Raw genomic sequence first — 13579 nt, 5'->3', positions numbered from 1 at the left:
TTTTTGGTTTTTTGAGATAGGGTTTCTCTGTATAGCACTGGCTGTCCTGGAACTCACTCTGTAGAGCAGGCTGGCCTCGAACTCAGAAATCCACCTGCCTCTGACTCCTAAGTGCTGGTATTAAAGGTGGGCGCCACCACCGCCTGGCCTGATATGCACACTTTAATCCCAGTCCTATGGAGGCAGAAGCAAGCAGATCTCTGTGAGTTCGAGGCCAGCCTGGTCTCAATAGTGAGTTTCAGGACAGCCAGAGCTGCACAGAGAAACCCTGTGGCAAACAAAACACGGACAAGATACGTGTGCTGTCCAAATAATAGATATCACTGGGGACTTGAGGGGTGCAGTGCTGGCAGCAGTGCTCAGACGCATTGGCGCAGTAGCGGCACGGCGGACACCGGGACTTGTTGCCAGAAGATCTGCTTAATCCTACTGAGATTCATGGGTCTGTTCTTATTTTCTTACAGAAATGAAAAATGATAACTAGAGGTTTGGCCACCCAGAATAAAGAAAACCTTCCCCATATTCTTTTGCAAGTGGGTAGGACCTTTGCCAAAGTGTGTCTATAAAGGTAGCAGAAGTAATTATGTAGCAACTTTTCAAATCTCGCTACCTAAAACTACCACCCTTCCACCCTTGCTACAGTTCGGAATACTATATAGACCAGGGTTACACTGTAGTGGTCAAAAAGCAAAAAGATCAAAGGAATTTGGGTTCCTAGCAGCTTCTGGAACTAGTTTCTCATAGCATTTATGACGTTAATTTTCAGTGTCAAAGCCCCAGCAATTTAATACAAATCCCCACCTCTTGAAGTGTGAATTTGTAAACCTTATTTCACTATAAATTACCTTGTGTTTTAAGTTCATTCTGTCTAGATTTGTGTGGGGGTGTCCTTTGACACATTGGAGAGTCCCTGGAGCTGAGTATATAGCATTCACTGTAGCAGCAGCCTTGAGCTAGAAATCCCGTTGGTCATCTGTACTGCTTTTCTGTAGGAGTGATACCATCAGGAAGGACACGGGATGCTGTTCAGTTTTGAAGAGTGTGAGATGGAGTGGGACCTCAGTGCGGTTCATCAAGCATGTCCTTTAATACCTAGATCCAGTTCCCTCTACAGCTGTTGGAGAAGCAAACATGCAGGCAGACAAGACAAAGAGAGCACTCTTCCTAAGTGGGGGGAAGATCGGCTCTGTGAGGCTGTTGTCTTCTGGCAGATGCACCCAAGCACAGTACCTGCAAAGGAACTTGCCAGTTCGCTAACTGCAGTCCTCCTCCAGCCCTTTTGCAGACCAGGCGATCAGTTACTTAGGACTGAGATTCCGCAGTCTCTGCTTCAGAGCTCACATCCCAGTGTGAGAACCAGGAAGTGCTAGAAACCAGCGCAGTGAGAACTCATCCCACTTACCCTGATGAGAGTCACTAGTTCAGAAGGAGTTTGGCTAGAATGGAAGGACCAAGCAAGGAAGACTTAAAATGGAGCAGTCTGCTTGGTCTCTTCCGGAAGGGGTCTGGGTACCGCACCTTCTCTGTTTAGTAGCAGGATTGTTTCGGACTTCACATTCCTCGGACACGCTGCATCAGATGGATGTACAAGCTGGCTTCTTTAATCATCTCTGTATGTTTTAAATGGAAAAAGATGTTCAGAAAGCATTTTAACTGTGATCAGTTAGAGGGCTATTCCCCCCACTAAGGCCCTCGCCTACTCTGAAAGACAACTTTGAGCCAGAAGCCCAGCCCTTTAATGGCTACAAAGAGAAAAAAAAAAGTATAACTTCCATGTAAGGGCTACCTTGAATATAAGTGCCTATTTAATAAATTATTTTTTGAAGTGCCTTTTCCATTTTGGTAGTTGAAGTTTGGAGTACTATAATTATCATTTCTGGGAAAAAAAAATACACATCTCTGTATTTTTGTTTTTGCTCCAGGTCAAGTTGTAGTTCAGGGTGGAAAGTCAACACATCCCTTTGCTCAGCTGCAGCCCACATACTTGTAGTCCCCTGGTGCCCTCTTGGCGGTCACTGTGGACCGGCGTCTATGCTGTGGGTACACAAAGAACACAAAGACGCCATAGAAATGTGGGGCCAGCTCAGGGGCTTGCCCCAAGTGCCAGTGTGATTAGGAAGTGTGTGCTGAAGCTGAAGAAACAGCCCAGGAGGATGGAAACGCCTCAGAGGAAGAGTCGTGAAGCAGAAGAGAGGCTGTGTCAAGAGATCAGGATCAACCTGTGTCAGTGTATACATGCTTTCAGCCTTTCTCGTTATTAGGAACACTGGTGTCTTCTGGTGCCCGCTCAAGCGTTTAACGTCTGTGTAAGCAGGGCCATCAACATACCTAGAATGTTCAGTTGGACTACGTGTCTGAGGCACTTCTTTCTCCGTAGATGGAGTTATTTATACTTCCCTCAAATTAATCCATTTTAAAGGAGTAAAACAGTAGAAGCATTTGGCTAGCTAGGATGAGCAAGACATTCTGTGCTATGTAGGGACAGTTGGGTCTGTGTTTCATAATCAACCTTAACATTATCAATAACAGGAACGTTAATGACCATGTCTGTCTTTGAGATATCCTATTAAGCAATAGATTTAAAACAACTGAGGAGAAGCCACAAGGCCTCCACAGCAGTGTTCCTCCACCTTTCTAATGCTGTGACCGTTTAACACAGCTCCCCAGGCTATGGTGACTCCCAGCCATAGAATTATTTTTGTTGCTATTTCATAACTACTTTTGCTAGTATTATGAATCATGATATTAATGTCTGTTTTCCAGAGGTCTTAGGCAATCCCTGGGAAAGGGCCATTCAACTCCCAAAAGGGGCCATGACCCATTGGTTGAGAACCCATGTTGGAGGGTGTGTATGTAGATACTCTGTTATAAGTAATATGAAATAATACATATTTGCATACTCTTCAAGTCAGACTTACAGAATTGGATTTCTCATCTTAACACATGAGTGTTCGGAGGCTCTAAAATGGCGCAGTTTTATATAGGGTAGCAGAGGTGTTTTTATGTAAGTAGTGTGCGTGCGTGTGCGTGTGTGTGTGTGTGTGTGTGTGAGTGTGTACTCTTGTAGTTAATGGTGGTACATCAAGCTGCTGACTGCTGACTGCTGACTGCTGACTGCTGGGATGTCCCAGGCACAGGGTTTCTTGCCACCTCCTTTATCTTGCTGATAACAACCCTAAGGAAACCCCAGCCCAGGAACATTTGCTGAAGATGGCACAGCTAGTTACAGAAAACCAAGATTTGAACTCAGTTCTCAATTCTTAAGCTTTAATGGTTATACTGACTCCTATACAAAAAAAGGGGGGGGAGGTTAAAAGGAGCTAAAAATAATCTATGTCCAGTGTCAAATAAATGGTTCAAACAAACAGATTATATTCCATGAGGTGGAAGTTAAAAAGAGAAAGAGAGGAGGAGGCAGGAAAAAAAATGGCCAAAATATTTTTCCAAACATCTATTTATAATTTTAGCCACATGGCTGTTTCCAGCATGTGTGAACCTTCGTGAGAACTACCAGTTGAACAGTTAAACAGCCTGCTGTTCCTTATTTTCTGCTGCTGTCGTCAGTGGAGACAGAATAGCAACAGCATGTTCCTCGTCACCCCCTACCTGTCCCTTATCCCTGCGGTTTGATTCCTCCTTGAATTTTCCATTAAAAGATGTCATGTGACACAACTCCGGAGGTCTCAGGTCACCATAAAAAATTCTTTAAAGAACTTCCCAAAGTGTTTTAAAAGTTCATATATCACCTCTGAGCCCAAGGAACTTCTTGATAATATTACTGATTAACACCTTCAATTTGATGTTCTCCTTTCCCCTTTACCGTGTGTGTGTGTGTGTGTGTGTGTGTGTGTGTGTGTGTGTGTGTGTGTTTTCTCATTTTCTGTTGTAAAACTTCAGAATGTTTCCTATCATTCTGAAATTGATTGGCTGCCCTTTCATTCAGCAAGCATGTGTTGGTCTTCTTGAATGAACAGAGGCCAAGCACTCTGGAACCTGATCGAGTAGGAGACACTCGTAGGAGCTGGCTGGATAGAGTGTGTTCATGGGAAACACACATAAGTCCCAACCCTACGTTTTACAGTTGAGGAACACCAGACCCTTCCTTTTCGCACATTTAAGATCTGCCATTTGGTTAGATGTCATCATTGTAAGAAAGAGCTAAGTTACAGCTTCCAGTCTGGCTGCGGGACCTGAAGAATGGAAGGCAACCCGAGTCACAGAATGCTGCCCCCAAAATCGAGAGATTTTTGTTTGTGTTCTGGAATGGGTGGAGACTCCTGGTAGAAGCCATCCTGAGAGCTCTTTGTCTCTAATGTTTACACCTCCTTGACATTCAAGCTGTTAGGAAAAGTGTTCTTAAGATGCTGCTGAGCTGACTAAGTTTGATCGACCTTCCTCAGGAGTCATTGCCCTTCTACCGTAGGTAAAAGTAATCATTTTCAAACCAAGCTTTGGTTCTCTGTACCTTTATTCTAATCTATCTTTAGGCCTTATCTTATTGCTAGAGTTTCGTTTTTTGTTTTTTGTTTTTTTTTAAGACAGATTGTAACATTTTGGAATTTATTATGGTGTGTGAATATGTAACTATAATTGTTTAAATGGCAAATCCGCCTGGCAGTAAATTGAATATATTTTCTTAGTATGAATTAGCAGATGATGCAATAAAGTTTCTCTGGACTCAGAATTCTACTGTCACATGTAAATTGTGCTTAACGTTAAGTAGAACTCACACCGTTCACATTTGAGGTCTGCCTCTTCGCCGTCACCCCAAGCCTACTGCCCAGTCAAAATCTGACCTCAGGTTTCACCTCTTCTCTGGTAATCCTGATCTCTTCAAAGAAGATTCCAGAGAAGGCTGGTGGGTCATATTGTCTACGAACTAAGCCAGCTTCGAATTTCTTGAGAGTGTGGAGCATGGGTGGGCCCAGGTGTGCTTGCACTAACCGAGACCATCCATTGTCCTTGCCTTGGGAGTCTCTTGAAAAGTTTAAATTACTGGAGTAGGACACTTGTGCACTGAGCTTTCTGATTTCGGTTCCCAGACAGTTCTGATAGGAGGCAAAGGGGCAAGTGACTTTTCTAGTGAATCCCTTGTCGACTTTGTCAGACGCGGAATCCTTGGCCTCGCTCCCAGAGTTTCTGAGTCTTTACATCAGATGTACATCTTAGAGTTTTCACTTCTGGCAAATGCCTAAGGATATGTTGGTCGTGTCAGCTCTAAGGTCAATGAACAGTGCCACCCTGGACTGGCCCATCTTAAACTTTCCTGGGTCCTGCTGTTGAAGTACAGAGGGAGGCTCAAGACAGTGCTACACTTTCAGTTAATGTGTTTCGAGCAAGCCCTGCTTCCCCCACTTGGTAACGATGCTGTGGTTGCTGACCCAGGGACCACACTTGGAGTAACAAATCTGTAGTCTCTAGCAGGTTAGCAACATGGTGTGTTAGAAAAGCTGTGTGGTCCGAGGGAACCTAGACATGTAAGATGCAGGGAACCTATTGACATGTAAGATGCAGGTCAGAGCTCTGAGCTGGCCAGTTTCGAAGGGCCGCTTGGCCCCTTAGCACTGGGGTTGGCCTTGAGTGTTTGAAGGCTCCCTTGGTCAAACTCTGTATCCATAGTGAATGTGCTTGTAAGGATTTTCAGCTTGCTGAAGGGGTATGGGAGTGTTTCTTAACCTGAATGACACAACAGATTGCCTGGGAGCTGTTGAAATAAATAGCCATGCCCCGTCTTCTTCCCAGCACTCAGATCTCATTGGCGTGAGGTGCTTTCCGGACAGTGATGTCTTTAAAAGCTTTGTAAGTGATTTTAGTGTGCAGCCAGGGTTTAGAACTACTAAATGAAAATATTGCAGACTGTGGTTGTGTGGAGACCTTACGACTTTCTCCTTTGTATTCGTGCTGAGTTACACTGCACTGTGATGCAGGGGAATTTTATTAGGCAATTGAAAATACTTTAATATGGCATCTTTAATAAGTGGCCCCAACATAGGTTCTGCTGCTGTTAAAACTCAGCCCTAGAGTAAAAGAAAGATCTGGGAAAGAACAGTGGGTGTTTCTGAAGGAGCTGAAATATGAAGTATTTCTGGGACTGTGTCAACAAAAGCCTAATTTTCGCCCCTTGGGGTTATGACTGTGTAGAACAAGTCCTCACAGCAAAGCCTGCCAAAAAAGGTTCTGATAAAATCGTGGAATGTGGATGAAAAGACTTCACCAGCGCAGCTTTTAAAGGGGGCAGTCTCTCCACTGAAAAACCTAGGAATGACATACGCATCACAGTTGTTACAGAAGTTTTCAGAACAGAGTATCATTGCATGCAGGGAAGCATTAGCCCCAAAGCTGTCTCTGGCTAAGAGCAAAAGAAACGGGACAGCATACAGTGCAGCCATGAGGCCTCGCCATAGACAGTGCATTCCTTACCACTGCAGTGTCATGATGGGGTGTGCATTTGAGCAAAAACATAGCCACGGACTAAACATACGAGTCCTAGACAGGCCGAATAGGGAGCTCGTGCTTTTGGCTTTATGGAGTAGCTAGAGAGAAAATTGTGGACTTTGGCGGCTTAGCCACTCCTAATGTGTCCTCAGCCGCAGGTCCTGGCCTCCCTGGATCTGTCTTGTCATCCACAGGGTAGATAGAGGTGAAAATGTAATCTCTTTTTCACTGAGAAGCACATAGGCCAGTTGGAATGTGTACCAGCAGGCCTTACTTGCAGGAGGCCTTCAATTAGGAGAGATTTTTTTTTTCTGCTTCTCTAGCATGACTTTGGCAACTGAATTCTTAATACAAAGCATTACCCATCAGTGTTTGCATTGTGAAGTTTTATTGGTATTCTTGACGTGTTAATTATACCTCAGTTTAGACTTCTTCTTCATAACTCTGAAGTGTGTCTTCCTACATAGAGTCAGCTCTAACTTGCTTTAGGTTTTTGTTTATTTGTTTTTTCTTAATGTTCCCTGGCGCTGGAACATTCTTGGCTACTGTGTGTATTTATATGCCTACTATGTGTATTTATATGCTCATCTCAGCTCGCACCATACATTCCTTAGCTGTCCTAGAACTGACTGTAGACCAGGCTGTCCTAGCATTCACTGTGTAGACTAGGCTGCCCTCAGACTTGTGGTATCCTGACTATCTCCTAAGTGCTGGAATCTGAGGCATGTGCCACCACACCCTGCTTTCTCTTCCTTCACTACCTTGAAGAACCCTGCTGGATAAGGCAGTGCCCTAGCATTATTGATTATACTTCACAGCCTTTATCACCACCTGGCACTATGCTGAGAAGCCATTTGTCTGAATGCTGCTCTCCTCTCGAGCTATAAATCCCAGAAAGCAAGGACTTTGCTCCTTCCCTGTTCAAGTCATTCAGTTAATGTTTGTCAAGTGAATGAGTGAAAGACAGACACAGAGGACGTTATAGACTAGTCTGCTATCACAGGAATCTATCAAGTGGCTGACGGCCCCTATGACAGCCAAGGTCAATATCACAGACTGCTTCCAGTCTGCAGAGTGTAAGGTACACCACAGTGAGATCTGGGGCAAATAGGTGTAGTAGGCCCTTTGCCTCTGGGCTTTATACTCTGTGTTCTTACTGAATGCTGTAGTATCAAAAGAATCCAAATATGGGGTCCTTTGAGTTATCTTAGAAGTAATAGGAACTCCCCAAAATATGTCAGAGTGAGGTGTACCTGTATGATGGGTTTACGATCCACAGGCAGAAGGAATCAGGATTAGCGTTGGAGGAGGAGCCACCAACATTGACTCTGCAGCAGGCTACCTTGTACTTGTACTCATTATGTTGCTTGCTTTGTAGTATTGTGTGGTATCCTGCTACTATTTAAAGTGACCATGTCAATGGATTTTGAAGTAGAAGAAAGGCTTCACTCTCAGATGGACCTCAACAAAATACACAGGGATAACAAGAATCTAGCTCGTGACTTTACCTCTCTCTTCTAAAGGTTCTTTTTTCCCCTCTTACCATCTAGTAGCTATTTATTTTCCTTTTACTTAAAACCTAGTTTCTTTTTTTTTTTTTTTGATATTTTCTTTATTTACACGTAAATTTCTCCTTTCCCAGTTTCCCCTCCAAAAAACAAACAAACAAACAAACAAAAACAACAAGAACAAACCTATGTTGCCTCCCCCCTCCTCATGCCTGCCACCCCACCCTCTCCCACTTATCGGCCCTGGCATTCCCCTACACTGGAACACAGAACCTTCACAGGGCCAAGGGCCTCTCCTCCCATTGACGATCGACTTTGTAATCTATACACATGCTGCCAGAACAATTAGTCCCACCATGTGCAGTCCTTGGTTGGTGGTTGAGACCCTGGGAGCTCTGAGGGTTCTAGTTAGTTCATGTTGTTGTTCGTCCTAAGGGGCTGCAAACCCCTCAGCTCCATAGGTCCTTTCTCTAACTCCTTCATTGGGGACCGTGTACTCAGTAAAACCTAGTTTCAAGCAGAAAACTCTGAACTGCATTTGCCCACTGTGAGTTCCCGTTTTACTTTCTCTACTGGTATTCTGTCCTATAAAGGTCTAGAAACAACCACTGTCTTGTCATGGGAGTTTAAGTGATTGGGTCTGAATAACACTTTGCATAATTGTTATTGCATCAGTCTATGCTGTATAACCATATCAGTCCTCCAAGGAAGATTACTAATATGGTGAAACTAATTTATCTTTCTTTAATTATTTTTGTTGCAGGCCATATTGTCATTTTAGTCTCTCTATATCTGGGGCATTTTTTTAAAGATGCCAGTTGCAATGTTGCCATGGCAACCAGACATAAAAGCTTGCTAATTAGTTTAAGTACTATATATAGATTTGTTAAAGGCTTTTGGGAAAAAGTATAGAAGGTCGTCTTTTCAAATAGATTAAAAAAATTGAAACTTGAAAAGTAATGCCTTTCTCATTCATGGGAAATTGGTGATGTGGGTACGGTTTTCTTCTTCTTATGAAAAACCAACAGGAGAGATGTAGAAGAATAAATAAAGATTTCCAAGAGAACGTATGTACTTGAAGCAGGCTCAGAGAGAAGGAGCCAAACCAAGAGTTGCTGATGCCATGGTAACACAGTGAGTGGAGTGTGTACTGGATGCTAAGCACTCACAGATGCTCAGGTAATCTGTTGAGAGAGGGAAAACAAAGCAGTTGTTAACAGTTATGAGATAAGGAAGTATCTGTAGGTTTTCAAATCTTAATTCTTTGAAAGCATCGTTTCACAGTTTACCAACTCAGTGTAAGACTTCAGACTTGTCCCTGCTAGTCATCTTATTGACAGCACAGCTCTGAGAAAGATGGTAAACAGTGGATCTGTGGGAAGCCACTGGCTCGTGGGAGAGCTTGCAGAAATCAGACTGAAAGTACAGGACACAGGTGATCTAAAGTCTGTATTCAATAGATTATATGTTATTTTCTAACACACGTGTTTTCAAAATTGCCCACAAGACTGCATCCGTACACATGTGTGCAAAGCAAAAAAACAAAAACAAAAACAAAAAAACAAAACAAAAAAAAAACCCATAAAACCTCAAATTAACAAAAACAAAATGTTGTACAGCATGCATTTCTGGTGACAAGTCAGTAACTTTAAACAAAAGGAGAGCTCCCCTCTTCCAGCTTAGCACCACAGAAATTTTACAACACTTACCTGAAAAACTTCAAAGAGGAAATCAATATAGAATTATAGATTATTTCAAAACAGGCCAGATTGAGAAGCATGCAAAGAAATTTTAAGACACAAAGTAGTATTTGGCTAGGATGTTAAAGTCATATTTTTATGTGTGTATAAGAAAACGAGAGAAATCAAAGTAAATTTAGTATTTGATGTTTAGATTCTCCCAGAAAACTGACAAGAATCCGAAAGAGAAAAAGATCCCCAAACATAAAGGAACAGATGAGCACACAGAGCTAAGCCTTGTGGGTAAAGGCTGTGGGAATTGGAGTTTTAAATGAATTCTCTATCTTCTGCTAAAATACAGTGTAGTAAAGATGACTCCAGAAGACCCGGATAATACCAGAATTATCCAGGTATTAACCAGGACACCTGAATAATACCTAAGAAATCTGCCCCCTTTCCTTTTAAGGAAGTTTTATGGGAAAGGTATATGTAAACATCAAATAATACTTAACTTCGTGCTTATAAAAATGTTTTTGCAGCAGTTGGGCATGTTGGCACACACCTTGAATCCCAGGATTTGTAAAGGGAGAGCCAAGCAATTCTTTGAGTTTGAGGCCAGCCTGGTCTATGTAGTAAGTTTCAGGCCAGCCAGTGGTACATAGTAAGGCCCTGTCTCTAAACAAAAATAAAAAATCTTATGCGGCAGCAGAAGAGGTAGGGTGCAAACATCCTCATGGAAAGAGCCTGTGTAATTACCCAAGACTGACTGGGCCAGCACTTACAAGAGAAGGGCGTAGGGGGAAGAGGAAGAGTGGGTACAGGGGTAATGGACAGTAGCAGCTACTACACTCAAGTTTTTAAGTTTAAAAGTCTTAAGGCACCATCATCAGAACCATTTAAAATAGTGTTTTCTAAGAATGCTCTTCTCAGGATGTTTTAGCATCTGCTAATTGTGTTAGTTAAGGAGAAACCAGAATGATTCTTTTGAGAAAAGTTGAAATAGCATTTGGTAAAACTAAGCCTTCATTCTCAACATTCTTGGACACATCCAAGATTTAAAATCCTGATTCACTTGTGTTCACTTCCAGGTAGCACTGTCCAGGTAGCTTGCCCTGTCCTACGTCTGTTGCAGAAAGTACGGCATCTATCCAGACTGAAAGTGCACAACGCACTTCAGGAAATGACAGTGTTGAGAACGTTAAAGAGCATCAAGAATTGAGTAACCAACTAACAGGAGTTGGAAGATGCTGATAATATACCAAACCTTCAGAGACTGCAAATGTAATAGAATGTTCAGCTGGGACTCAGTTGGAGAAGTAATTAGGTACTTACAGGTTCATATCACAATCCCAGCACTTGGGGAGAAGAAATAGGAAGATCAGAAGTTCAAGGTCAGCCTCAGCTACATAGATATCTTAGGGCAACCTGAGCTACATAAGAAACAAACCTGTCTCAAAGAAACAAATAAGACAATTATAACCAATAAGCAACTATAATGATTCAGTGCATGTGCAATAGAATTAGACCTTTTTCTTTATTATAAATCAGTGTTTGCATTTCCCAGGTAAGCAGGCTGCTGGGTGTACTTTACAAAGACCAAGCTGATCCCCATCACCAAGATTAACCTTCTCCTTCTCAACACTTTGAAGATGCCTATACTGATGGAGGGAGAGTGTCTCAACATGGGACTGCTCGCTGACTCATAGTCTCTTCACTCGATAGTTCTAAGTATTATATTATAAAAGTACATGGCTAGATGTTTTGAAAGTAGAGCTAACTCCTGTGTGGCCCAGGCATGTGATGTTGTAGGATCTGAGGTTCCCAGGATCAAGCCAGGAAGAAAAACAGGAGTGGGTAAGAGAGAGTTCAATGATGAGGGTTTAACAAAAACCACAATTCTAGTCAAGAGAGAAGTTAAGCCCAGATAAATCAACTCAGGAGGAGGGAGGAAGGGTAAGGCCAAAGTTGCACACCTCCAACAGTAAGCATTCCTTGTTCAGGAGTCACATTATGACAGAGGTTCATGAACCAGATAGACCGGAGTCAACCCAGCCCAGCCCGTTCACCAGCCTTATGATCTCGGACAGTTAGTTTGACCTTCCTGAACCTTGATTTCATGACCTGTAAAGTGGAGCAAATAATAACTCAGAGACTTCTTAGGAGTGATGTCAGAAGGTGTGTGTACATGTGTGTGTGTGTGTGTGTGTGTGTGTGTGTGTGTGTGTGTGTGTGTGTTATTGAATGCCTACTGCTCTTAGGCCAGAAGCTATTTCACTTTCTACCAAGCTTTAAGCTTATTGGTTGTTGGTTTGATGGCAGGAGTTGCAAGAGAGGGCGAGGCGTACACGTGACCGTTGTCCCTGCCTGAAGTATAGATGTGGCATTCTGTTCAACAGAAAAAGGAGGGAGCAGCCACAAGTTAAGTGACAGAAAACAAGTCACGTGACCTTACCAACAATGTCATCTCCATGTCCAACACACAGTCCCACTGTATAAGCAGTGCATGGCTTTGACTTCTCTCCAGACACCTTCTCTACCTCTTCCAACATCCCTTCACTCCTCCAATGTTGCACGGTCCCAAAGCCTTGCTGTTGCAGGACGGGACCCCTTCCACAGTCGAGACTCTGTTCCCTTCCTTGGAGAGTTCTTCTGGGTATCTATCTCTGTGGCTCACACGTCCCTCATTCCACCATTGATCTGCTCCTTGTAGCTGCCCCTCCTCCTAAGCAGTCTTCGGCTCTCTTACCCTCTTCTGCCTCCTTGCTTTGTTGCTATTGATAATATCGATCATTTTTCTATCACCTTTTACTACCTTATAGACTACACGAGAGCAAGAATCTATCTCAATTTCTCCCTCCCCATCCCCTGTATGCCCCAACCACTCAATCAATTGGTGCTCAGTAAATATTTCTGAGTGAGTTTCCTGTAACTGTAAGTGTGGGTGATCTCCTCCTGAGGGTTTTGTTTTTAGGTAGACAGGGAGTAGTTAGTAACAAGGAATATGGTCAGCTAAGTGGAAGCCGAGGGAAGAGCCAGGTCGGAGGTCACCTGCCTGTCATCCCAGCACATGGGAAGCAGAGGCAGAAGGACCAGGAATTCCAGGTCTGCCACTGCCACAAGAGACCTTTCAGAGAGAGACATAGGGAGTAAGAAAGAAACAGGCTTGGTTTGGGAAAGACAGTCATATCTGTAGTATCCAGCGCTGTGTGCAGTGTAAGTGGGGTTACCTGCATTCTTGCCTTATCAATGATTAAGAGGTTACTTGAGTCTTCTGCCTCAGATTGTTTTTTTTTTTTGGTTTGTTTCGTTTTGTTTTGTTTAATCTACAATATTAAGGGACATCTTGCCTCTAATCCTGCTCTGTGATTCTATCTATCTCTGGGTCATAGTTCAGCAGAGTCAATTAGAGGTTATTGAGGTGAACGCTCCAGTGCTATCTTCCCAGCACCTCAACCTCAGTCAAAGATCACAGTCTGAGGTAGTGTGGTTTGAGATGGTCTCAAGGTGTAGTAAAGACAATAGCCCGAGGACTGAGACTTGGCAAGCGAGGGCTCTGCTGCCCAACCCTACACTTGTTGGGTTTTCTGTCTCTGAAACTGAGGTGCCTCCACAGGTCAGCAGATACCACCAAAAGGAAAATGAGGTGTATCCAGTGAGCCTCTGCTGAGACACGCCACCTAGGAAAATTACAGGGGAATTTGGCTCATTGTCCGTCTTGTTAAGCTGGCACATCATGGAATTACACATCTTAATCAGCTCAGCTCATCAAAACTCATGTGGAGTTATGCTCACTAGCGTCCATATTGTCTTCAGTCCCTGGAGTAGCCATGTTTTATTTATGTCTCTGTTTTGATTTTTAACCTATATCAGTATCAAAAAAAGAAACCTTAAGACTCTTGGGTTCACAGTTAGCCCAGTCCCGAGTCTGAGCCACATGAGGTCTTCCCTTTGCCTCCC

The 13579-nt window shown here is 43.2% G+C and overlaps 1 protein-coding gene across 2 annotated transcripts in view; it reads left to right on the top strand.

The window, feature by feature from the left end:
* Nucleotides 1-13579, top strand: part of Crim1 (cysteine rich transmembrane BMP regulator 1) — a 181255-nt gene that overhangs the window by 69788 nt on the left and 97888 nt on the right. The gene's annotated exons all lie outside the window — the stretch shown is intronic.

This window comes from Mastomys coucha, unplaced genomic scaffold (assembly GCF_008632895.1).
Source record: "Mastomys coucha isolate ucsf_1 unplaced genomic scaffold, UCSF_Mcou_1 pScaffold6, whole genome shotgun sequence".
NCBI lineage: Eukaryota > Metazoa > Chordata > Mammalia > Rodentia > Muridae > Mastomys > Mastomys coucha.
Note: the sequence above shows the minus strand (reverse complement) of the source record. Positions and strands in the feature narration are given on the sequence as shown.